Genomic DNA, 23,221 nt, shown 5'->3' on the forward strand with positions numbered 1-23,221 from the left:
GTGTTGCATCCGGCCTCAGCCGCGGCGGAGCCTCTATTACCTTTTAATGACGCTCGGCTGGATCCGGTTTTAGAGGTGTGGAAGAAGCCGGCATCTTCCCCAGCAGTTCACAGAGCCGTGGCCAGGAGGTATCGGACGGCTCCAACTGATCCTGGTTTCCTATCTAGGCACCCTACGCCGGAGAGCTTGGTTGTGCAGGCCTCCTGTTCGTCCAAATCAGCGCCTGGTTCTTTCCCGACGGTGCCTGGGGACAGAGACTCAAAAAAGCTAGAGGCGCAGTCGAAGAAGATTTTTTCGTCCTGCAGTCTGGCATTAAAAGCCACTAATGCGACCTGTATCCTGGGGAGGTATATTCATGCTCTGATGGATGACATCTCCTCTTCGTTTACAGAGCTTCCCCAGGGTCTTTTGGATCTTGTCTCTGATGCCCAGGCTGCTGCGACCCAAATTATCCAGACGGGACTGGATACCACCGACTCGGTAGCCAGAGCAATGGGCACAACTGTGGTGGAAAGGAGACAGGCCTGGCTACGTAACTCGGGCTTTTCGGCAGATGTACAGTCCACATTGTTGGATCTCCCGTTTGATGGGGACAAACTGTTTGGGGCTAAGGCTGATTCGGCCTTGGAACGTTTTAAGGAGAGCAGGGCCACGGCTAAGTCGTTGGGACTCCAAGCTCCTTCTTCCACGGCCTCTTCCAGATTCTTCAGGAGGTTTCGTGGATTTGGGCGTGGCTCTTCCTCCTCTTCCTTTCGGGGAAGATATCAGCAACCTGCCTCTTCCCATCCCTATAGATCTTTTAGGGGGAGGGGTAGGGTCCGCACCAGGGGAGCCTCTCAGCAGCACTCTGCCTCTTCCTCATCCTCTGGCGGGGTGCAGCAGGGGAAGCAGCCTTAGGCTTCCACCATTTCCCACTCACTCCTCTCCTGTAGGGGGAAGATTACAGCATTTTCTCACCAAATGGGAGACTGTTACGTCGGACACTTGGGTTCTCAGTGTTGTGGGAAAAGGCTACACCCTTCCCTTTCGGGAGTTTCCGCCCCTCATCCCGCCCCGCCCTTCGTATTGTTCACAAGAACACCTCCTGTTGCTAGAACAGGAGGTAGAAGTCCTCCTTTTAAAGGGCGCGGTGGAGTTGGTCCCGGAGCAGGAAAGGGGTCAAGGAGTTTACTCAAGGTATTTCCTGATTCCCAAGAAGGATGGTCGTTTGAGACCAATTCTGGACCTGAGGATCTTGAATTGGTTCCTCAAGCAGGAAAAGTTCAAGATGCTGACCCTAGCACAGGTGCTTTTGGCGTTGAACATGGAAGACTGGATGGTGTCTGTCGACTTGCAGGATGCTTACTTTCATATCCCGATACTCAAGTCACACAGGAAGTATCTCCGGTTTGTGGTGGGATCGCAACACTACCAGTTTGCGGTCCTTCCGTTTGGTCTTACTTCAGCACCTCGAGTCTTCACGAAGGTGATGTCGGTGGTTGCGGCAGAGCTCAGAAGGAATGGGATAGCAGTATTCCCTTACTTGGACGATTGGTTGATCAAAGCCAAGTCCCCGGAGCTTGTGTTGCGTCATCTGCAGTCAACAACCCAGTTGTTGTTCGACCTGGGCTTTTCGGTGAACGAGCCCAAATCTCACCTGGAGCCCTCTCAGCGCCTCCTGTTCATAGGGGCAGTACTGGATACGACATTGGGTCGGGCCTTTCCTCCGCCTCAGCGGATTCAAGATATTCAGGATTTGGTTCCAATGTTTCGAAATGGAGCGGTAGTTCCAGTCCTCAAGGTCCTTCGTCTGCTCGGTCTTTTTGCCTCCTGCATTCTGTTGGTCACGCATGCTCGCTGGCACATGAGGGCTCTTCAGTGGTGCCTCCGAAGGCAGTGGTCTCAACACAGAGGGGATCTAGAGGGTACTGTCAAGATCTCCAGAGATGCTGCTGTGGATTTGAAGTGGTGGATTGCAAGCAACAATCTTTCACAAGGAAAACCGTTCCAGCAGTCGCCACCAGTGGCCACAGTCATAACGGATGCTTCCACTCTAGGGTGGGGAGCTCATCTGGGGGATCTGGAGATCAAAGGTCTTTGGTCTCCAGAGGAACAGATTTTTCACATCAATCTGTTAGAGTTACGGGCTGTACGTCTGGCTCTCAAGGCCTTCCTCCCTTCCCTTCGTGGTCAGTCGGTACAGGTCCTAACGGACAATACTACCACGATGTGGTACATAAACAAGCAGGGAGGAGTGGGGTCGTACCTTCTCTGCAGAGAAGCTCTTCGACTATGGTCCTGGGCAAAGGACCATCGGATTTGCTTGATAGCAAACCATCTGGCCGGAGTCTTGAACGTGCGTGCGGACAGTCTCAGTCGCCACTTCTCGGCAGACCACGAGTGGCGTCTCCATCCAGATCAAGTCCGTTTAATCTTCCAGAAGTGGGGGTTTCCTCGGGTAGATCTGTTCGCCACTCGAGAGAACGCGCATTGTCCGTTGTTCTGCAGCCTTCAGTATCCGATGCAGGAAGCATTGGGGGACGCGTTTCAAATGACCTGGTGCGGCCAGTTGCTTTACGCGTTTCCTCCCATACCCTTGATTCCTCGAGTATTGAGGAAGATTCGCCAAGACCGGGCTCTAGTAATCGTAATAGCTCCGGATTGGCCAAGGAGGGTGTGGTACTCCGACCTTCTCCAACTCTCAACGTGCCCGCCGCTCCGTCTCCCTTTCAGGGCAGACCTCCTCTCGCAGTCGCAGGGGCAGGTTCTACACCCCAACCTCCAGAGTCTGCACCTACATGCCTGGAGATTGAACGGGGCAACCTGAGTTCCTTCTCTCTCCCGCCTGAGGTAGTGGATGTTATATTAGCGGCCAGGCGACACTCCACTAAATCTATCTACGCTAATAGGTGGTCTAAATTTGTTGCGTGGTGTGGAGAGAGGCAGATTGATCCTTTACAAGCTCATCTATCGGACGTTTTGTCTTTTGCTCTATCTCTGGCGCAGAAAGGTTGTGCAGTGGCTACCATTAAAGGTTATTTATCGGCCTTGTCAGCCTTCATATGTCTTCCAGACCAACCATCTTTATTTAAATCCCCTATTGTTATCAGATTCTTGAAAGGCCTTCTAAATCAATATCCTCCAAAGCCATTCGTTATGCCGCAATGGGATTTGTCCTTAGTCCTGACTTTCCTTATGGGGTCCCCTTTTGAACCTATGCATTCTTGCCCCTTGAGGTATTTGTTTTTAAAAACAGTCTTCCTGATAGCTATAACATCAGCAAGGAGAGTGAGTGAGTTGCAGGCCTTATCAGTAAAACCCCCTTATACAACTTTTTATGGGGATAAGGTGGTGTTGAGGACCAAGGCTGCTTTCCTCCCGAAGGTTGTTTCACCCTTCCATTTGGCTCAGGCAATTACTTTGTCCACGTTCTATCCTCCGCCTCATCCTTCCAAAGAGGAAGAAAGACTGCACCGTCTGGATCCAAAGAGAGCGTTGAGCTTCTTTATCGATAGAACAAAGGATTTCAGGCTGGAGGATCAGCTGTTTATTGGATACGTGGGCAAGAGGAGAGGAAAGGCAGTCCACAAGAGAACACTATCCAGGTGGGTTGTTCTTTGCATTAAAATATGTTACTCTTTGGCAAAGAAGGATCCTCCTGAGGGCATTAGAGCTCATTCCACCAGAGCTAAGTCGGCCACTTCGGCCTTAGCCAGAGGTGTTCCTGTGGTCGACATCTGCAAGGCCGCAACTTGGTCGTCCCTTCACACTTTTGCAAAACATTACTGTTTAGATTCTGAGGTTAGAAGGGACGGCCATTTTGCACGGTCAGTGCTGCAGGATTTCTTGGTTTGACCATTTAGGCACCCACCGCCGGGCGTGGTACTGCTTTGGGACTCTATTCATGAGGTGAGGAATCCACAGGTAGTTGTATCCATCAGAAGAACGAGTTACTTACCTTCGGTAACGACTTTTCTGGTGGATACATTAGCTACCTGTGGATTCCTCACGGTCCCACCCGCCTCCCCGTTGCCTTTATGGTCTTGCCAAGTAATCCTTGAGTGCGCTCCTCTTGATCTTTGAGGGTGCAATAGATGTATATATAATATTTATATATATATATGTATATATCTTTGTGTATATACTTGGTGTGTGTATATATTTTAAAAGAGAGATTTTATATATATATGTTCATAAAGAAGATTTACAGTTATTCATACAATGTGGTGTATTTTTACAATATAATGGATGTTGCTTTGTTCTTTCATTGCATTGCCTGGTTGTTCTCATGCACGTAAAAAAAAATGATTGGTACTGACGTCCGCACGTCGTCGAGGACCTCTTATTGCCTGTATGACGTCAGACGGCGTCGCGTGCGAGACAGTGACGTCCTCGTCGACGTGCAGAGACTAGTAAGAAGATTTCCGTAGAATGCTGGCGCCATGGGAGTATTCATGAGGTGAGGAATCCACAGGTAGCTAATGTATCCACCAGAAAAGTCGTTACCGAAGGTAAGTAACTCGTTCATCGTCCTTCTTCCATCTATTTCTCTCACCAGTAGATCTAAAATGCTTTCACCAATAGATCTAAAAAGGCTTCCTCTTAAAATGTTTGGACCTGGGGAAGGGTCAACACACCCTGTGCAATATCCAATTGAAGTATTGGGTATTTGACCCTAGGTACCTTTTTATTCCAGATAAACTCTCTAATAAGTGAGTCTAAAGCGCTAAAGTAACTCCTATTAATTTTAATTGGAACATTCGAAAAAAGAAATAAAGTTATGGTAAAATAGACATTTTAATGACTGCTACCCTGTCAACCAATGTTAAAGGAAGAAGAGCCCAACTTTCAAGTAGCTCCTTAATCTTTTGCAACATCGATACATAGTTTAATTGAAAACGCTGGAGGTAATTGTTTGTCACAAATATCCCCAGGTATTGTATTGGGCTTTAGGAGTGAGGTTGTGACAGCAGAAACAGGGAGGCTACCAGCTAGGGTATTAAAAAGAAGGAGGCCAGTTTTTCTTTTGTTTAATTTTATAGCCGCCTATACTTTTAAACTGATCAACCTCCTCAATCACCTTCTGGACATTTTCCTTACAGGGCTTCAATTAGAGGATACTATCATCTGCAAACATTTTTAACTTGGCCATACCCATAACAGGGGCCTCAATTGCTTGATTGGCCTGAATCCTGGTCACTAAAGTTTCTATTAAAAAAAAGTAAACAAAATGGGGGAGAAAGGGCACCCCTGATCAGTCCCTCTGTTAGTTGCTACTAATCCCTCGAAAACAGAATTGACGAATATCTTTGCTTGCACACCTTGATATAAATTTGCCCACATTCATAATGAATTGGGAACAAAAATCAAATTTCCTGAAACCAAAAAACAACGCATCCCAGTTAACTAGAACAAAGGCTTTCTCAGCATCGACCATAATAACTGCTGCACTGGTCTGGTTAACTGAGAAATAATCCAGTGCCTGTTCTTAAAAAAAAAAAAAAAAAAAAAACGGTATTTACAGCCATCAGGTGGCTTACCACAAAACCAGTCTGATTTCTATGAATTAAAGCCTGGGTAAGCAGAGTAGTGCGAATAGCCCAGACTACCATCAAAAGCTTGTAATCGCCATTTGGAGACTAACAGGCTGATATGAATTAACGTCCCTAGGATTCTTGCCTTCCTTTAAGAAGCTAACAATGGTGGATTCCTTAAAAAGAGGAGGGACTTCACCTGCCTCCTATACAACATTAAACAAATCAGTCAAAAAGGTACGAAATCTGCAGCAAAAGGTATTTTTTAATTTTTATTTTTTTTAGTAAAATTTGGCTGGGAAGCCTTTATTGCCACAGGCGTCCCACTAGGTAAAGTGGCAAGAGCTCGCTGTACCTTAACCACAGATATAGTAGAGGTAAACTTTTCAGCCTGAGAACTTTGCAGACATGGTAACCTGATGGATTTGAAATATTGTGATATACTTGACTGCTTTTTTTGAGACTATTGTTACGGGACTCTTTAATTAGCTAACAAACGAAGCCTCCTGCCTCACCTGTGTAGACCGGGCCAAGAATTTCCCGATCTGTTGACTCTTCATATAGACGTTGATGGAATGCCCTTGAACTATTAATTCCCTACAAAATAAATAAGTCTCTCAACTTTTGCCTAGCCTTTTCAGGATAGTTATCTGTAGGGGGGAAGGGACAAGTTGGACCCTATTGTTGGTCTGTCGGGCGTGATATACTGCTGATTGCAGGAGAGGTATTTTCTCTGTATGCTTTCTGTGTTGCTTCACCTTGTATGCAATGATCTGGCCCCTGGCTGAAGCCTTAAGGGTTTGTCAGACAGAAAACAACAAGGCCGTGCTCCTATTGAACTGGAAATAATTCTGGATAAATTGCCTCATGTCAGGTCCAGCTGCCACCTGGGCCATTCACCCCTTGGTATCTCCACCTGCACTGTAGCCAAGGCTAAAGAATGATATGTAAAGGAGTTAGCCCAGGTTTCAGAGCCCACACTTCTAATAGACTGGGAGATTTAAAAAACAATATGAGAGGCAATATGGTAGCAAGTAAACTGAGAAATGACTGGATGGTCACACCTCCATGGATCAATTAATGCAAAATCGTGCTTAAGTGTGTCCATGACCTTTTTAGTAAGGGGCTTCAGTTATTTTTTTCATTTTCGATTTGTCCAGGGATAGGTCCTGAATAAAATTAAAGTCACCTCCTATTATTAATGGTGCCGCTGCACCCATGGTGATATTATAAATCTGTGACAAAACATCTGTTTCATCAAAGATAGGGGCATAATAGTTTACCAGATTTAACGGGGCCACGTTTGCCATGACCTTTAACCATAACCGTCTACTCTGTGGATCCCTAGTTATATCATTGACCAGCCAATCAAGTCAATCAAGCTCCCTACCCTGGAAAATCGCCACCCCCCTTTTTGCCACACCAGCCGAAGCAAAATAAGCTTGAGAATAATGCTTCGAAATTTAAATATTTTGCAAGCTGCTTTTAAGATGCAGAAACAATACTTCCGGGGAAAAAGAGCGCAACCATCTAATCAGTCCTCATATATCCGTCTATTTAACATGGCATTTGCATTGGACAAAATAAATGTAACTTTAGATCCTATCACAAAAGTACCGTTTGCTGGCTAACCAACTCTTGTACGTGGTTGGCCATCATTATTTCACACTCAACCAACTTTCTGCTCTTTTGAGTACACCCCACTACCCATAACCGCACCCGGTGACCTTCAAAACACTCCATCCTTTAGAGGGGACTCTGTGGGAATTTGTCCAAACTACCCTCTTCCCACCCTCTCCACATAAAAATGGTGCCATGTTATTGCACACTGCTGCACACGTTACCCAAAAACACTCCTGCCCCTGAAAATGAATCAAATATAAGAATAGCAAAAATGATAGAGAGAAAAAGCATTCATTGTTCACTATCAGTTCGCAATCTTCTGACGAAGCTCCTCTGCCTCTGCGAGGTTAGTGAATAAATGAAACTGCCCCTTTACCAACACTTTCAGCTTAGACTGTAGTACTATGGATGCCTGGGCACCCTGAGCTCAAAATGAATCTAATATTTTGCCAAAATCTCTACGACGAGGGCACGCTGATGCCGACATGTCTGAATAAATGCAACAGTAATGTATCTCAGGAGTTGAAAATTGCTTTGGCCAAAATGCACTTCTTTATTCGATAATCTGAGAAGTTGAATAGGTCAAAACGTGGACGTTTTGGGGCTTCAAGATGTTGGGACGGAACTCGATGGGTCCTTGTTATAGTTAAGTACCCTGAAAAGTTGGACAGCACATTGGCCTTGGTCAACGAGTCCACCCATTGTGGAACCTGCTGCCTCTCGCATCCCTCTGGACCATCCACTATGTGGAGGTTGGTGCGCTGAGAATGATTCTCAAGCTCCTCTGTCTTATTTTCCAAGAGGCTCCTTTGTTTTTGAAGTTGGCCAAATTCTTTCTGCATTGTAACAACTTTATCTTCTAGTTCTGATATTATAGACTCAGCCTCCTTCAGTCTTTGTGGAAATTGTACCATACTTTCTTCGATTTTCGCCAACCTTTCATGCAGAATAGTGATCTCAAATGCCTGTGCGGGCTTTAGCTCCCTTAGCTCAGCTAAAATAGTATTGAGTATACTTTTTAGATGATGTTCCGAACTGGTTCCAGTTCCCCCCATCCCGTTTCTGATATTCCTGGTGATATTCCAGCTGCTGGTTCAGCTGGGCCTGTTCCATAACAATCTCAGGCTGAGGCAAATCTTGGGTGCTACTGGCGACTTCAACCCTGGTAGAAGATGATAAACTTGGGGCAAGGGATAAATTAGGTGTAAGGCCCAAGCCCGGGCTTGCTGTGTATAGAGGAAGCTGTGCATCTGGCGAAGCTATTGTAGTGGTGGGTTGAGATGCAGTCATAGTATCAGACACCAACAGCCACCCTTTTGCAAACAAAGGGTACTCCTATATTTTGCCCTGCTGGGGATCTGCCTCTACAAACACCTCCTTTCTCTGAGCATCTGTTTGAGTCTGATTTGAAACATTCACAGAGCCTTTCGCCCCCTGCTCTGGGATTAACGACTGCTCACTGTTTTCTGCCCCCATCTCGGCCGCATTCCGTATGCTGGATGAATAAGATGCTGGAGCTGCTGTCATGTAATCAGCTCTAACCTGTAAGCTGTGATTTGTCCAGGCAGCAGCAAACTTTTCTTGTGCAGTGCACTTATTAACTCTCTGGGCCAAAGTAGGGGAAGAGTTTGAGGTACCAGTAATTTTCAAATGTTGCCTCCTAATGCTTTTTTGGGGGGGGGAAGCTTAAAACTGTTGTCCCCCGTCCCCTCCCAGCAACTCCCCTGTGCCTGAAACTTTCTAGCCTTCTCAGCTGCGACACCGCGACTACATGGATGGACAACTGAGGCTACAACCCCCAAATTTCTGTCAGTTCATGCCTCTTCCTCTCCACTTCTGCTTCCAGCCATACGGGGGCAAGATAAAGTTTAAACAGTTGCCACTGGCGTGCTGTACGCCCTTGCCTAGCAACAGAGGCAAAATGCTACCCCGCAGGCTCCTTGTGGCTTAGCAACACTTACCTTGGGCTGGCGCAGAGAGCCCGTCCCTGAGATTTTGTGGGGTCAAACAAACAAATATTTCAACATCTCCGGCCGATTCTGCCCTTACTATACACATTGCGGCACTCAAAGGTCTTCTTGGTAGCAAGCAGGGAACTTCTGCCGCGTTATGAGAGCTTCGATGGTTGCCTCCAGTTGCTTCGTTACTCGAGAGCAGTCTGCGATAAAGCCAGGGCGCAGAGCGAATTGTGTATGCTAACGACTGAGCATGTGGGCTACTCCGGTCGTCAACTACCGAAAAAAGTACAATTGATACTTTTCCCTAATAATACCTGATTTTAGTTGGGGTCAGTGACAACTCTTTCAGCTATAACAGCCATGTCATATATTGCTAAGTCATCAAAGTAAACTCTTTTAATAATCATATGATATGTACTCTACTTCTCAGGAGAATGAAAAGCTAAGTTGACTCTCCTAGGTTTCAAACCTACAACCTCAGGGTGTGCAGAAATGTAGTCAAGCACTCAATTCACTAAGCCAGCCATTCGCTTGTCCTCTTCTCATTCAAGAAGACAAAACCTTGTACAAACTATAATCTCAGTTTAAGGAAGTTTTTTTACAATCTCGATTAAACTGCACTTTCTATTACGTTGTAGATATAACAGTATCATTCAGATTATTTAAATGTCTTTGCTGTTCAGTTGTTACACATTTGAAGATTATTTTATTCGAAAAAACTTGCGCTCGCAAATGAATCTTTAAAACAAAATCTCTAGTGAAGCATACAAAAAGAAAAATTATTTAAAGAAGTAAGAAATTACTTCTCCACTATGGTTTGACACGTTTTTGGGTGTTGGGATACCATAGCTCCGTTAGTGCTCTACAAATAGATAACACAGAAACGCCAAGCATTGATCATATATTCACAGATCTGTCTTCTTCATATCCCTTTGTGAATGACCTTTTGTTTGTGAAACTCCTATTAAAGGGCTGAGTGTTCTCTTTTCATTAACATTGTCCTAGCAATACAGTTTTGGTTTCAGGAAATATTTAATGACAAACTTTATAATGTTTATGGTTGAAATAAAAATGGAGCAACAAATAGAAAGTCTGTAGATAATATTTGATTACATGTACAGCTAGGATATAGTTGTGCAAACAATTTAAATTTTCTAATCTGTTTTGCCAGTTTCTGCAGCCCTTTTACTGTGCAAGGATATCTCCCTGTTGTTACACACCTGTGCCAGTATGTCCTATCACAATTTAAGAACTCTTAAGAAGGCATGAAATATTGCGCCCCACTATTTTACTGGTAGACTAATGTACTGTGACTGTACAAGAATAGAATATCCACTTTTTGGCCTAAGTGGTCCTGTGCCCAGATTAAAGGATTAATCAGTTATCCAGTTGAAAGAGATTCCTTCATGCCCTTCTACTTCATGCCAGCTAGCCACATGGTAGACTGAAGCAAGGCTGTTGAGCCTCTATGAACCGATCACTGTTTAGCCAATATCAGGAATAATGAACCTAGAGTTGCTAAATGGTTACATTTATTACTGTTAAAATATGGTAATAATTGTCAGATAAGATTCATCTAGAAACTTTTTTTTTTTTAAACCAGATTTTTTTGATTTTAAATCAATCCAATAGTACATATACATTCTTATTCATTTAACTTTACTACGTTTACCACCGTATATCTTAGTCACATTTATACATTCTCTGGTTAGTAGTACTTAATTAGAATATGATATAAACTCTCGTAGTAGCAAAGTCCAACTCCCACCCTCCCTAGTCCTTCCCTAACCCTTCTACCCGAGAGCTTTGATTCAGCATTTATATTTCTATTGCAGAGTAATTTGTCACGTTTGGTTAGTATTTATATGCCTCAGGTAGTGTCCTGATATGTTATGGGTTTCTGCACAGGGTCAGAAGTGTGTTTCAATCTATGACTGTGTGTTGTATCCTATTATATTTTGTTGCTTGTTGCGTGGTCCTAGCTATTGTATATTAGGTGGGTTCTATTGTGTGCACTCCTATCTGAATGTGTCCATTATTGTGTCACAACCTTCCAAAAGGTCCGGGGGTCTAGTCCCATTCTTGGCCTCTCTTTGAAGTAGTGTACCTTCTGCTGTTGCCCACTTAAGTAATTCGTTTTTCCAGGTTATTATTCTAGGGCCCTTAGGGTTTTTCCAATTGCTTGCTATTGCCTTTTTAGCTATTGTTAAGGCCAGGTCAAGGAATCTATCTGATGCTTTGTGTTTAGCTGAGTGAGTAAAGGCGTGTAGGAGGCAAATTTCCATAGAACATGTCATGTTCTTATTCAGTAATTGGGTCAATTTTTGGCAGATCTCTGTCCAGTAGGATGCCAGTATGGGGCATTCCCAGAACATGTGATTAAACTCTGCATCCACTAATCCGCATCTTGGGCAGCACTCAGTGGATTTATTGAAGTATTTATTAATGCGGGCAAGTGTTAAATAAGTTTGGTGAAGGATATAAAAATTGATAAGTTTAAATCTAGCATTCTGCGAAGCCTTGGGAAGGTTCCGCAGTATATGTCCCCATTCTACTTCCAAGATTTCGCGACTGGAAGCTTTTTCCCATTGTTGTTTAAGGTAGGGTAGAGGGTCTGTAATATCTGCTCGGATTAAAGCATACAGCCTTGTTATTGCCTTGGTTTTGTTATTGGGAGATGTCAAGTATGTGCAAATTGCCTGTGCCGAGGGTTCGATGTCTTTTGTTCGCCAATGATTGTATATGCTGGCTTTTATGGTCCCGTATGTTAAAAAATGTTTCATCGGAATGTCGTGTTCCGCTCTGATGGCTTCAAATGTCTTCAGTTTATTGTCCTTGAAGAGCAAGCCTACTGTAGTAATTCCCGCCTCTACCCAGTCACCCAATTCAAGTACAGACCTCTTCTTTGTTATTGCCTGTAATGAACTAATGGGGAGCTCCGCAGAATAGGGAGTTTTAGTTTTAATCTTGCGTAGATATGTTTTCCAACACTTGGTTAGTATTTTTAGTTCTGGACTGTCTTGTTTCTCATCTCTAGGAGATCCCACTAGTATCTCAAAAAGCCTGGTCCCCTGTGGAGCAGAAGCTTTTGTATTTGGTGTTATCATCAGACTATTCGAGATCCAGAGTGCCAGCGACTGCAATTGTGCTGCAAGATAGTAAGACTCGAAATCTGGTGTTGCTAATCCCCCATCTGTTGACTGTCTTTGGAGCTTTGTCAGGGCCACTCTTTTCCTGCCTTTTCCCATACAAATGAACTTACCATTGTATTCAGTTCCCTAAAGAAGGATTTAGGAATCCAAATTGGGAGAGCAGCAAAATGATATAGCAATCTCGGCAGTACAATCATTTTGAGTATCGCAATTCGCCCTGTCACTGATAGTGGCAGTGTTTGCCAGAATGTCATGGAGGTTTTTATGGAACGGACTGCGCCGCCCAGATTGCCATCAAGTATATCCTTGGCCTCATGATAAACTCTCACTCCCAGGTATGGGAGCCTGTCCGGTATCCATCTTACCAATCCCAGATTCAGGGGTGGTAGCTGGTGATTTGTAGGCGGGAACAGGCCTGTTTTATCCCAATTTACTTTTAGGCCTGAGTGTTTTTCAAAATTATTTAGCATTTGTTGTGCTAGGGGTAAGTCTTTGGATATCGTCCAGGATAATTAGGAGGTCGTCCGCGTATAGGGCTATATGATGTCTATCGTTTCTGACAAGTATACCTGGTCCCCCTTGCCCTGCTCTGGCCGCAGTGGCCAGTGGTTCCATCGCCAATGCGAATAGTAGGGGGAAAGGGGGCAACCATGTCTCGTCCCGCGCTCCACTTTGTATCTATGCAATATTATGCGCCCCGTGCGGACTCTAGCTGAGGGGTCAATATATAGTAATTTCACCCATGCTATGTATTCCGGTCCTATTCCAAGTTTGGACATAACTTTATAAAGGAAGTCCCAATCTAAGCTTTCAAAGGCTTTTTAGATGTCGACTGCTAGGATACCTGGGGTCCCAGTGGTGTGCGCTATGTCCCTCATAATGGCAATTAATCTGCGAATATTCTCGGCTGTATTACGTCCTGGTATGAAACCTACCTGGTCTTGGTGTATTAAAGCGGGCATCATTGGGAGAAGTCTGGATGCCATGGCCTTTTTTGGACTTTATAGTCGAGATTCAGCAGAGAGGAGTCTATATGATCCCACTCCTGTTGGGTCTTTGCCGGATTTAAGAAGGGGGATTATGATTGCCTCCCGAGACAAATCAGGTAGGAGGCCTTGGTCTCGGGCGCATTTAAACATTTTTTCTAGTCTGGGTGAGAGGATCTCCGCAAAGGTTTTGTAAAACTCAGCGGGGAGGCCATCAGTTCCAGGTGTTTTTCCCCCTGCTAAACTCTTCATGGCTTCGCTGATCTCTTCTAGTGTGATGCTCTCCTCTAGCGTGCCTGTGGATATTGGTTCCCAGGGTTTTAGGTGTAGTGTTGCCAAGTAGTTTTCGGTTGATTCTCTGTTTAAATTGAGTCTTTTTTGGTATAGTTTCTCATAAAAAGATAAGAACTGGGCATTAATCTGTTCTGGTTCATGCAACTGGATCCCTGTCATTGAGGTCAGACTCATTATGGGGGGGGATTTTTCAGATTGTGAGACCACCCAGGCAAGTAATTTTCCCGCTTTATCTCTTTCGCCATGCACTCTTGTGAGGTAGTTTTTATGGTCAAAGCATCTAAGGCGTTCAACACATTGTGCTACTTCTGATCTGAGCTCTTGTATTGGGGTTTGTAGCTGTGGGTTTCCAGGTCTATTCTTATCAGCCTGTCTCAGTTTAGCCTCAGCCCGCTCAGTATCTCCTAGTAGAGTTCTATGTATTCCTACTGTTTCAGCTATACCTTTTCCCCTTATAACCACCTTGAAAGCGTCCCATTCTGTCAGAGCGTTAGATCCCGTAGTTTCGTTTTCTTCGAAATATTGTAACATACATTGGCGGAGTTCGGCTCGGAAGGGAGGGTCCTCCAGTAATTCAGGTTTAAGTCTCCACGTGGGTATACGGGAGATAGAGGACCCTCATTTGAGAGATAACAGCAGAAGATTATGGTCCGATATTGTGCAAGATAAATACTCCATATTTGATATAAGTGTGTGTATATCTGGTGAGCATAAAAAGGAGTCTAATCGTACATGTAGTTCATGGAGGCTAGAAAAAAAGGAGTAGTCCCTGACACTAGGGTGTAATTTACGCCAGGCATTTGTGAGGCCCCAGTTCGCTTGCCAGGTAGAGAACTGCTGCGCCGTTCTCAGTAGTGGGGAATGTGGCAGGGGAGGATGTGATCTGTCTGCATTAAGGTCGCTTACACAATTAAAATCGCCTCCCACTATCACTGATGATTGTAAGTATGACGCTAGTAAGCTGGATAGTCGTATGAAGTGTTCACCTTGTTCTGTGTTGGGAGCATAAACATTGATCCTAGCTAGCTCTCTCCCCTCCAGTCTGCCCTTGATCGCTACAAACCTCCCCTTGGGGTCTATGAGACTGTCTGTCATTTGGAAAGGGACCCCTGCCCAGATCCAGATCAGGGTGCCCCTCGAGTATGCCGAGTATGTAGTGAAGAATGCCTGGCCACGCCATCTTTTCTGCAGAGCCTTGCCCTCTGCCGATGTTAAGTGGGTTTCCTGTAGTATGGCTATGTGAATACCCCTCCTTTGCAAGTATGACAATATCTTATATCTCTTGACCATTGAGTGCATACCTCTGATGTTCCACGTAAGGAACTTATAAGGTTTTGGTGTTGTCATAGTGGTGCGTTTGTTACTCTAATCAGGTAATGTTTCTGATGACCCTGCTTCATGGCGTGCCCCAGCGTGCCCTCATAGTTCCTAATCTGCTCTGCATTTTTCGTGATGGTGCTCGGTGTAGAATTTAACCCCTTATGATTCCCAACAACATAATTACCCAACTCCCCAACCCCAGGAAAAAAGCCATACCTCTCTCGCCCAAACTTGTGAAAAACGTTAACCTGTCCAACAACGTGGGGGGTGCCTCGGAGTGGAAACTGAAGCTCAGCAAGGCGGACTCTCCTCGACCCCCAGGAGGTAAGCATACTGGGATTTCATGTCTCCAAAAGTTTGTTCAGTACATGTGTGGGATATCAGTCGGGTTATTCCGCAGCCCTCTATTTAGTACAATCTCCGGAGCGGGCGCTGCATCCTATTTACGGAAGTCATGCTCAGGCAGTTTCAGTTCCATGTCTGTAATTCAGGTTTGTACGTCAGATAATATTATCTGATGTTCCTGGGGTCACCTCTGGGCCCCTCATGTCGGGAGCGAGTGGTCCGATTCTTGTTCTGATTCTGATTGATCTATGTCGTTTTGGGATTGCTTAGGTGAGCCCTGTTCTGAGCAGCTGAGGGACGCAGCGGCCTCCACTGCTTTTTGGCGGTAGTTTAGAATTTCCAGTGGGGATGGACTGGTGCGTCTGAAAGATTTACTGAAATTAGTCCTTCCTTTGCGGTTTGGCTGGGGTTTTTCTGGGCCGTGACTTGTCTCACCGGGTGGTTGTTTATCAATCCAGTTCCATACCTCCTCTGGCGTGTTGAAAAATTGTGTGCCTGTTGCGGTCACTATTTGTAATTTGGCTGGAAATAGTATCCCATATTGTACTCCCATGTTGCGGAGTCTCTGTTTAGCCTCCCTCAACGAGGCTCTCTGTCTCTGTACCTCTCGGGAGAAGTCCGGGAAAATTCGGACACTTGGTTGTCGAGTGTTCAATCTTCTTCTTTTTTCCTGCTTTGGGTTAGTAGATGGTCCCTGTCCCTGTAGTGTAGCAGTCCGACTATTATTGGTCTGGCAGGGGCACCTGGTGGTGGTGGGCGTGCAGGGACTCTGTGTGCCCTTTCGACTGCGAAGAACTGGGAAAGGCCTTCGTCCACCACTTTTTCTTTCAGCCATTTTTCCAGGAAGTCTACCATGTTGGTTCCTTCGAACCGTTCCGGCATTCCCATGATTCTGATATTATTTCGCCGTGATATATTTTCAGCGTCTTCAGCCCTTAATTCTAATGCCTTGATCCGTTTCTCCATCTGACGTGACATTTTGGAATTGTCCTTTATCTCAGGCCTTAGTTCCTCCATCTGTTTTTCTGTGGTGTTCACCCTCTCTGCTAGTCGGCGATGGTCGTCTCTCAGTACCGAAAAGTCAGAAGCTAGGGAGTCTATCTTCTCCTCAAGAGCAATTCTGGAGGCAGTGATGGCTTGCATCACGTCTTGTAGTGTAGGTTCTCTCGTCTCACTGTCCTCTCTTGAAGGGGATTTCCTCATGTTCTCTTGTTCTGGAGGTGCTCTGGTTGGAAGATCTTTGGGGTTATCAGTATCACAACGTCTGCCTGTTTTGCCCATGGTGGAAGATAGCAGGTGTGTTTGCTGTCAGATATTTACTCTTGGGTGATCACAGGCTGTCTGTTGGGGGCAACGCAGTTTGTCACTGGAGAGCAGTGATTAATGAGATTGAGATTTGGTCCAGTGTTGGGTCTAAGATTCTGTGCCTTATTATAAGCCACCAGACGTTTTTTGCGAGTGTTTTTATGCCAGGTTAGCGACCATTCTGGTGTTGGTCTATCACCTTTGGGCCGTAGATTAGTTTCTTCAGTGCTCTGGGTGGTATATCTTTGCTGGGTAGCAGCTGATGTTCGGGCACCGGGTATTACGGGCTCTAGAGCCCCCAGGTCCGAGGCTATGTTTCTCAGTGCCTCCCAGGTAAGGACAGCTAGGTTGCAGGAGCAGGGCTATCAATGCAGCAGAGTAGGTGTCTCTGGTGGTGTGTCCCAACTCTCTGCTATTTTACTGGGTTCCTGACATCCCTCCTGCTGCATTGGTTACTGGGCAGAGTCACGCACCTTGGTTTGGGTAGGTATACCTCCCAGCGTTCACCTCTTGTTCCCTGCTATCTCCATGCTATCCGTTGCAGAGCCCCTGTCTACTCCATCCCAGGTCGCCGGCTGCGGGTAAGATTTTCAAAGTGGAGGGCAGGGGAGCTCCCTTCCCCTCTGGTCTCGCGCGCCGCAGGGCCTCGGAGCCCTCACCAATCTCTTCTCTTCTCGGGGCGCGTCTTTCATTCCGGTCTCCCGGGGCCGCCTCCCGCCGGGGCCATGCCGGCCACCACCAGGCCCTCAGGGCGTCCACCAGTGTCCGGGCGCCGATGTGTCCAGCGCCCCACGGCGGCAGGTTTTGTCTCACCTCGTTTAATGCCGCCACCCTGGTCCGTATGGCTCGGCCCGCCCGGCCTGTTCTCACGGGGAGCTTAAGTGTGCGCCGTATGGCCCAGTCGTCGCTACCCCGCCACCTGTCCAGCCCCGGGTCTCTACCTCTTCCCACAACGGCACTTCTTTAGAGTTGGGCCGTCCGCCCCGGCACGGTTAGGCCCGTCTCGCTCTGTTCTCCATCCGCTCGTCCAGGGCCACAACACTCGACGAGGGCCGCCGTTGGTCTCCGCCCCGGTCCTCAGAATCAGGCAGCACGCTCAGCGGTAAGGGTCCAGAGAGGCCCCCCACCTATTTAGCCACTCCGCGTGACTGAGTTGCGGAGTGCTCGGGCCGCCATCTTGTTTCCACAGCTTTACTCCGCTTCTTTTTTGAGCTTGCTCGTGTCGGGGCCCAATTCAGCCGCTATCTGGTGTCTGCAGCTATTTAGCAATACCTGGGGGGGGGGTCATCGCATTTCCCACTTGAATATTGGTGATTTTGGAGCTATTCAGGGTACTATAACCCCGGGGGTGAGGAGAGAAGGACGGGAGCCTCAGAATGAAGCTGCGACCGCCATAGCGCCAAGCCACGCCCCCCAGATTCATCTAGAACCTTGCTAGGTTCAATTTCTAATTTCATTTATGTTTAGGTTTAGCACCCTTGTGTTTAATGTTTAAATATTCTAATTAAATGATAACAGTCATGTATTTTGAGGAAGCAGTTGACGTGCATCAGATTTCACCTAAAGCATGGTATACATTCTCATGGTCAAAATGTTATCTAAAACATTAATTCATCCTATAAGGCACATTCCTTTCACATTACAAGCTGGTCAGAGGAGTCTCTGCGACATGCATTTTTAACTGAAAGTTTAAGCTTCTTTGTGCTTTGCCTTTACGTGCTTACCAAAAAGGTGTGAGTAGATTGTATGAAGTTGGACAGACTTGGCTTGGAAATGACAAAGGTGTGTACTTTGGATACCAGCATGTCATTGTTAGATGTGAGTGACTCAGCGTTGTGAGGCATACTTTCTGTTTACCGATTATCGGCTGGTACTTAGGTGTGTTTCACTTACAGCCATCTCTTCTCATCGAAAAGTTGAGGACAAAAACAATACAGGCAACTGTTTTATTCTGTGGAAAAATCACTCCTGCTTCTCACGTGGTGAATGGCATTTGGGAAAGCTTGATACAGTACCTGATTATATATTTCTGGGAAATGGGATCCTTTCACCTGCGTTTTCACACTCAGGTTTTCATAATGGGACTTGGAGCTTGGAGACTGACGATCAGGACAGTCCATGAAACTGGGACACACAACCTAGGCCAGGCTTTGTTTGCATTAACTAATGAATTCTGAGAGCTGTAATCTTGAATCATTGCAGATGGGCGGGTGTGCCTATGTAAAATGTTTGTTTAAGGAAAAGCCCTGGAGTTTAACCACAGTCCTGGTGACATCGCGCTGCACCACTAATTTGTGCTAGGGCTTTTCTTAGAAGTCTTTGAGGACTTTTGTTTTTGATGCACACTTTCACTCTTCAGGCTGCTTGGATTTGTTTAATTCTGCTGTGGGTATCCTAAATGAGAGTTTCTCAGCTGTGTTTGTCTCCTGAAATTTCCAAATAAATGCCTTGAGACACTGACCGCTTCGGGACTAAATTGTTCAGTTGCATTCCACTACCAGTGGATTGAGAGTGAAATCTTGGATTTGCCTCTCGCCAGGGCCTCAAGACAAACGTTTGGGCTGTATCGAGGGTCTAAGAAAGACACAGTTCTTTTAATAAAGTGTGAGGTGCAAGTAAGTGAAGTGATAAACATGGATAAAATTATATTTGTGACTTCCTTCCAGGTCGACACCTATGAACACTGACTGCAGTAGGGCTTGCTGCATGAGAGTTCCGGTTTGTTGGGGACTTTGTCCTATGGCTTTCAAACGAAACACTCTCTGTGACTAACAATTTGAAACCTGTAGACAAGGTATATATTCTCTAAATCCCCAAGAAAAGTATTTACTTTTAGTAGAACGAGGAAAAGAAATGCAGTCTCACACCACAAAACCACCCCTCGTGAAATCCAGCATTAATAAGTAGTCTAGATATATTATTACTTCACATGTATGCTAAGCTGGAAGGGGAAGGAAAAATAACTAATACATGTAACTCATTAAAGCCCTACCACATACTGTCATATTTAGCCATTTGTCTCAATAATGCAAGCTGTCATATTCACCTTGCACAGTCACATCTAAACTACAACTTTGAATCATCAGTGTTAAATTTTTGTTACTACATTTTTGTCAGTTTGCAAAATGTATTACTGTGTTGCGTCATCTGGGGCATAGCAACATGGAAGGTGGTTAATAACATGCACAGGGAGAGCTCTTTTGGTCAACCTCTTCTTAAAAAAACACTGTTGGTTGAACAATTAAATACTGCTGCCTTTAAATGGTTTACCTGCAGAAGAACCACACCAAAACTGTTTTAGGCCATTTGCCTATTCAGAAGTCTAAAAACCATTAAAAAGGGAACTGTATCCGGGGTGTTTAATTCATGTTTCAAACATTTAATCCACTAGATAAAAATATTTAAGACCTGTTACAATACACATTCCTAAAAACATGTTTTATCAGTGTTACCAGAAAATTGTTATACTTGGAGCTAATGTTTTTTACCACTTCGGAGTCCATAATCAAGGTTTGACATATGACATTGAATTCTACTACGAGTTGTCCATAACCAGACATTTAATGGATTTAGAGAATGTATAGAAGTAACAAGCAAACAGTTTTTAAGCAGCAAGCTAGAAAAAAGAGGTTAATAAAAACGTGTGAGGTCTAAACTTCAAATACATACTGATATTCCTTGCCAAATTATAGGTTATTCTGAGTGATAAAGCCTTTTGTTTCTATTTACTCACGATGCCTGGATTTGGACATCAAAACAGCAAAATAAATCATGGGTTTTGGTACTGGTGGAGGAAGATGGTAAGGGAATTAGAGATCAACACAAAAAAATGTGAGGCTCAGACTAAAAGACTGTGATGTGCCAGAGGTGAGAGATGGGTTCACATAGGTGGATAGTACCATACACAGAGATTCTTTCAAGGAAACTACAACAAGATTTAACGTAATGCTATTGTTGCCTACCAGTATTATGGGAAGTACTGTTTGGTGGGAGTTGGGGGTGGGGTTGGGTGGTGTTGGCGTATGTGGTGGTGGTGGTGGTGGTGGGGGGGGGGGGACATCATTGTATAGACCACAGTCCCAATCCCTTACAAATGGAATAATGCTCTCTTTGACATTGATGTGTAGGGGAAGGTTGTCTTTAAACTATGGAATACATTAGTTCTGAGTGGTGGAGTGACGAAGGTGTGGTCATGTTGGTGCGAAAGTGGGGTTCATGTTCGAGTTGTTTTAGGGAGTAAAAGTATAGAGTGAGGATGGTAATTCGGAAGGGCTTTATGGGGTATGTCTGTAGATTTATTGTGAAAGAGAAGCTAATTAGCAGCTAGGTGTGTCAAATTTGCCAGCGGTATAGGAAGTGTAGGGCTGTGGATGAAAGAAAACTGATCAAATTAACACTGTTGAGTAAGCTCAATCGTGGTGAAGCTGGAGGAATTGTAGCACACAATAAATTGTAGATGTAGAAATGGCAGGACAATGAAGCAGTGGGGAGAGTCACCCCAGTCAGGAATTTAGGTATGCCAAGTATGCAAAACCTGCATCTTTATGTCTGTGCTTTGGAAGTCCTCCAACCAGGGATGATTAATTTTGAAGACTTTGCATACCTATAATGCTGACTGAGGTCTTTAGAATTTGAAATTATTGTAAGCACATTCATAGCGACATGAGATTGAGTGACTTGATGTGGATATGACCAGATGTTAGTGTTTGCGTAGGTTAAACTTTAGCTAGTGATGTGTAGATATCATCAGAAAACCTACTGTGGGTGACAGAGTTTACCTTCCCATTGCTGTTTATTAATAAATGAACAATTGTACTAGCAAAGATAATTTCAGAGCCCTGAAGAAGCTGTGTTTTCACATCGAAATGCATGTTGGCTGTATATGTGCTCTTTTCTTATGAACTGTGAATAACGAGATTTTATGCTGTTAAAAACCACAGGGAGCCTGACACTTTGTGAACCATTTTGACAAATTGTATGTTGTGGTTTTTTTGCAATATGATCTAATGAAATTTTGTGTCAAAAGGGTTTCTTTACCAAACAAGAATAATAGATGTTAATTCAGGTTCAGAAGTATTACCTTGCTGGTTGTGTTTAATATAATACCACTCCCCACATCTTTATAACTGTGTTTATTACTTTTTCAGATCAGAGGGGACACTAGGCCAGTGAGGAGTGTGTGCAGGGCCAGGTGTTCCGTGATCCCCCCCCCCCCAGATTTGACAGGTTATTAAACACTACTGGTTGGATTAAAAATAAGCAGTGGCCATGTGAGCTATTGGCTCTGTCACTGTTTTAGTCATGTTGCACAGCAACACTTCTGCTGTGCTTTATGGCTGAAACTGGAAAAAAAAAGAACTTTAGCGCAGCCAGTGGTGTCCTCCTCGTAGTGCTTTTTGTGTTATGATGGGTGGAGGCAAGCGGTGTCAATGGGAGGGTGAGGGGAAATAAGAAAAATAGAAGAGGTAGAGTGAAGGAATTGAACACATTTAACACAAAAATAAGATCTGGCCAGCTCTAGCCGAATTCTAGCACTTTTTATTTTGTATTGTTATGGTGGGTGGGTGAGGGGACAGCACGGACAGGGGAGGGAGGACAAGAGGGGGAACAAAATGTAATCATGGCAAGCAACATGATGGACAGTGGAGGTCGGTAAGCATCAAGACAGATGCATGAAAGGTCAAGCAACAGCACGGAGGGTGGGGGCAAGCAACAACAATGAGGGCTAGAGGGAGAGCAATTAACAGTCCGGGGCGGAAGGGGTTAAGCAGCAACACACACTGCAGCTGGGGGCAAGCAATGATATAGATGGTAGAAGAGAGCAATCGGGTAAAATGGACAGTAGGTGGGAACAAGCAACAACACAGCGGGTGGGGGCAAGCAACAACACAGACAGCTGAAAGTGGCGAGCTACTACAGAAAGGGGGACAAAAGCACACTGGTAAAAAAAGAGAGACTGAGCGAACAGAAGCACAGTAAGGAGGTGTCCTTCAAAGACATGCACTCTTGTGGCATGCTTCAACAAAAAGTAAAAAAGTAGCTCCAAAATCGAATGGAGTGAAAGTACACAAGTACTTGGTCATGCTTCAGGGAAGGGACAAAGTAGTAAGTGAAGCCGGCATGTGTTTACCAAAGTCAAGCAATTAAATAAGAATGGCTATGAAGCCACAAATGGTAAGCAGTTGTCTGGCTCTAAACCCACTGTAAGTTAACAAAATGTCTCGCAAGCGACAGTGCATGGGCTGTCTTGGGTGAGACCTAAAACGGTAACAGAAAGAAGGCAGAGCTGTCACTGAAAATGATCACTTTTATTCTCGGAAACCCCTCTATAGTGAATCATCAAGAGGAATTTCAGAGCCGCACTTATTGATTTATTTATTGGTATTGTAGGTTCTTTTCTCAGAGATCCTGACCTGGGGCCAGATGTATGAAGCATTTTGCCAGTCGAATAACCACCCATTGGGCCGTTTGGAATCAGCAAAAATGCTATTTCCTATGTACCAAAGCAAAATGCGACTCAGTAACTTGTTTACTGAATCGCATTTTGCTTTTGCAACTCAGTATTAGGAAGAGGCGTATTTAGGGCGCCCCTGCCTAATACAGAATGGCACCAGAATGTAGGAATGTTTTGCGACCATGTGGTCACAAAACATTCACAGTTATCACCAACTTCCTGTTGGTGTAACCCATTCGCAAACGGGAAAGGGTCCTCATGGACCCCTTCC

At 45.0% G+C, this 23,221-nt stretch overlaps 1 protein-coding gene across 2 annotated transcripts in view; it reads left to right on the top strand.

The window, feature by feature from the left end:
* The window catches only part of RFFL (ring finger and FYVE like domain containing E3 ubiquitin protein ligase), a 345,152-nt gene that overhangs the window by 23,870 nt on the left and 298,061 nt on the right, over positions 1-23,221 (top strand). The window lies entirely within an intron of this gene.

Source organism: Pleurodeles waltl, chromosome 3_2 (genome assembly GCF_031143425.1).
Source record: "Pleurodeles waltl isolate 20211129_DDA chromosome 3_2, aPleWal1.hap1.20221129, whole genome shotgun sequence".
Taxonomy (NCBI): Eukaryota; Metazoa; Chordata; class Amphibia; order Caudata; family Salamandridae; genus Pleurodeles; species Pleurodeles waltl.